Below are 4,052 nucleotides of genomic sequence, written 5' to 3' on the forward strand. Positions count from 1 at the left end.
AATTCAATTTCTGATGCAAGGCAACAGATACTATTTTATTATTGAATTTATGCAAATAACCATTCTCCCACACAATGAGAATGCTCACAAATATCTTTCAAATGCAAAAAGATCAGGAAAGAGAAAAGTTTGTTGCAATTTTAAAAACTGTTTGTTTGGTTTTTTTTTAACAAATTGCTGAACCCAACAACTCAAAAGAAAACAAAAATCTTAACATCTGGAAGACAAAGCATAGAAGAAAATCAGTAATGTTTTAGAAAAACATCATAGAATTCTATTTGACCAGTTCAGTCTCATGTAATCTCTCTCATGTTGAATTTGCAGTGTTACTGTGGTCTGACCTTTCCGTTAACATTCAACATTATTATTGATATTTCAGAACTTGTCCCTACCATTAAGTTGGCCTTTTTCTTGGTCATTTTTTGTTCTCTTACTTGTCTGTTTTTAGTTTTCCTGGTATAGCGTTCCCTTCAGAACTTCTTGAAGAGCTGGTCTGGTGTTGGTTAATTCTTTCAGGTTTTGTTTATCTGAGAATTTTTTTTTAAAGATATTTTTGCTATAGGGCACGTGCCCTCGCCTGACAGACAGAGAGAGACAGAGAGACAGAAAGCGAGAAATCACCCCCCAGGGGGCATGGCCACTCTGCAATTCCCTTCTCCTCCATTCCCCTCTCGGGATCTTGGGCACCGGGTCCGGGATGTGAACTACGGTCGACTACGTGGGAGTCCAGTGACATAGCCATTATGGTAACTGCTGGTCCCTATCTGAGAATGATTTTATTTATTTTTTTTCCACATGAATGATAATCTTGCTGAATACAGACAGTATTTTCGGTTGAAATTTTCACTTAACACCTTGAATATATTTTCCCATTCTTTCCTTGCTGACATTGTTTCCAATGAGAGGTCCGATGTTAGCCTGATGGGATATCCTTTGAAAGTGACTTGACATTTTTCTCTTGTCAACTTCAGTATCCTATCTCTGTCTGTGGCTTTGGTCAATCTGCCTATGATGTGCCTTGGAGATCTTCTTGGGTTGATTCTATGTGGGGTCCTTTGTATTTCTTGGGTCTGGATATTTGAATGCTTCTCTAGGTTTGGAAACTTTTCTTCCAGGATATCATAGAATAGATTATCAATGGCCTAATTAGTTTCTTTACCTTCTGGGATACTGATTATCTGGGTGTTTGGGTGTCTAATGGTACCTAGTATTACTCGAATATCATTCTCATTTTTGGGGGGTTATTTTCTTAGTCTTTTTAGTAAAATTTTCTAGGTCAGAGGTTCTGTCTTCTACATCTGAGATTTGATCTTCTGCATGATCTAATCTGCTTTTAATACTTTCAAGGGAGGTTTTGATTTCCTGTATTACAACCTTCATCTCTAATAGTTGCATTTGATTCTTTTTTTATGGTGTGTATTTCCTCTTTCAGATCATAGAAGAATTTCCTCACCTCCTGGAACACATTGTCTCTGCTCTGCATTTTCTGGAGTTCATGGTCTCTGTTCTCTTGCATCTCTATTAGCTTTGTCACTATGAATATCCTAAATTCTTTATCTGACATTTCCACGAGTTCCATTGTACTGTTCGTGGATGATGAAGGGCTGTTCTTTCCTGTTGGGGAAGAGACGTTTTCTTGATTTCCCAGAGTTCCTGTGCCTTTGCAGTAGTGGTTTTTGGTCATCTGATGGATTATATGGTACTTCCTGCCTTCTTGGAGTTAATTCTGAGTGTGGGCTTTTCACTGGGTGTTGGGCCGGAAGGAGGGCTTTGGGGCAAAGGCTTTCCAGAGAAGGGGGCAGGGCTAGGCCCGCCTCAGATGCACATGGATTCTGGCTTTTTGCTGGGTGTTCTAAAAGACTTAGTTCTTTATGCACAGTACAGTAATATGGTCTCACAATAACTCAGTTAGTGAGTAAAAGTGTTCTTTTTCTATCTCCTCCTAATAAGGTATTTTATGTACAATTTTTAAATAGAATTATTTAATTTTATTTATTACTATTATTATTATTTTCCAATTTGCTATAGGATACATGTACTCACCAGAGAGAGACAGAGAGAGAGAGAGAGGGAAAGTAAGAAAGTAAGCTGCCAGGCCCAGGATTCAAACTACGGTTGGCCATGTGGGAGTCCAGCGCCTCAACCACCATGCCACCTGGTGGCCCTGTTATGTGCAAATATACCTATCACTGATTGGACCAATGATGGATAACAAAAGATGTTTTTTCAGACTGTAAATTTATCTCCCACAGTCTACTACATAGAAATGACAAATTCTTCTTTCATTGGCTACGTTAAGATTATCTTTGTTAATTTATGAAATTGTTTATTGCCTGGTTTTTAATCAGCATGTTTTTCTTTGGACTGTGTCTCACAGTGAAGAATGTCATAGGCAGTTCAGTACATACTTGCAGAATAACCCTGGGAGCGGGTTTCAAAAAAATAATGTTAAGTGTTGAAGGTGGTGAATATGTTTATATCCTTGGTTTGTTTATTATGTTTATATACATGATTTTAAAGACCATTGTCTTCCCTACAAAGATGTACAATGATGATATGTAAATCATAAATTGCAATAAGGAGAAAAAAAGTTCACTACTAAAAAATTGTTTTAACTGTGTTAAAATTCATGTCACCAAATTTACCATTTTAACTATTTTTAAGTATACAACTCAGTAGTGGTAAGAACATTGACTTCGTGTGCAGTCATTGCTACCATCTGTCTCCAGGACTTCTTCATTTTGTAAAACCGAAGCTCTGCGCCATCAAACTATCCCTCCCCACCCTTCCTCCTCCTGCCCCTGGAAACACCATTTGCTTTCTGCCTCTGTGACTTCCGACTACTCTAAGTACCTCATACAAAGGGACGTACTGTGCGTGTCCTTTCATGACTAGCTTATTGCACTTGGTAGAATGTCTTCAAGGTCCCTCCGTGTTGCAGCGAGTGCTAGTCTCCTCCCGAAAGGCTGTCACATTCATCATACGTACAGGCTGTGGTTCGTCCATTCACTCACAGCCACTTGAGTTGCTTCCACCTTTTGGCTATTATGAACTGTGTAGCTGTGAACATGGGTGTGCAGGTACCTCTTCAAGATCTGCTTTCAGTTTGTTTGGGTATACATCTAGAGTGAGATTACTGGGTTTTATGATTATCTTTCATTTTCTGAGGAACTGCCATCTTTTTTCCATAGTAATTGTATAAATTACTCTCCCATCAATAGTGCACGAAGGCTCCGATTTCTCCACTTGCCAACACTTGTTATTTTCTTTTTTGTTTTTTAGGTCATCTTTTTTTCCCATGAAGTAAGATAGGCAGAGACACAGAGACAGAGACAACACTCCCAACAGGGTCTATTTTTTCTTTTTGTCTATAGAAGGTGTGTGCTCAGGTATGAGAGAGAGTGGGAGGGAGGGGGAGAGAGAAAGAGAAAAAAAAAATCCCTCTTTGGAGGTGCCTGATCACATCATAGACCTTTTTACTTTAGTTCTCTATCACATCAGGATCCTGGGTGTGTGCATGTATAGCTGGCATGTTTTTAAAGTCTCTGGGCCCAGGACTCCAACCCTGGTTGGCCACGTGGGATGCAGGTTCTTTTGTACAATACGTAACTTCTGCACTACTGGGCTGGCCCCTCCACAGGTTCTTGATGCCACGATCCACACCCCTTCTCAGCCAGCCCTGCACCATGAGCGCTGTGTGCCTGGCTTACTTGGGGAAGCTTCCAGGTGCAAACTCAGAGCTTTCCACAAGGGTCAGCCTTGCATGCATCATGTTTAGCCCCTGAGCCACAGTCTGGCCCCATGTTCTTTTATTATTATTATTATTATTATTATTTTTATTTAAAATACTGAGTTTATTTCACGTGTATATTCTTGTCTCCCCCCATTTCCATGTCTGACCACCACTACTACTGTGTCCTATCATAACATTCCATACATACTTAAAACCAAGCAAAGGGTGGAGTTCCATCTTTAAAAACTAAACAGGCATTTTGGACAACACATTCTTGGCAATAGAACCTGGATGACATTTATCAAACACGGTAGGGAAA

This window comes from Tupaia chinensis, unplaced genomic scaffold (genome assembly GCF_000334495.1).
Source record: "Tupaia chinensis unplaced genomic scaffold, TupChi_1.0 Scaffold000515_1, whole genome shotgun sequence".
NCBI lineage: Eukaryota > Metazoa > Chordata > Mammalia > Scandentia > Tupaiidae > Tupaia > Tupaia belangeri.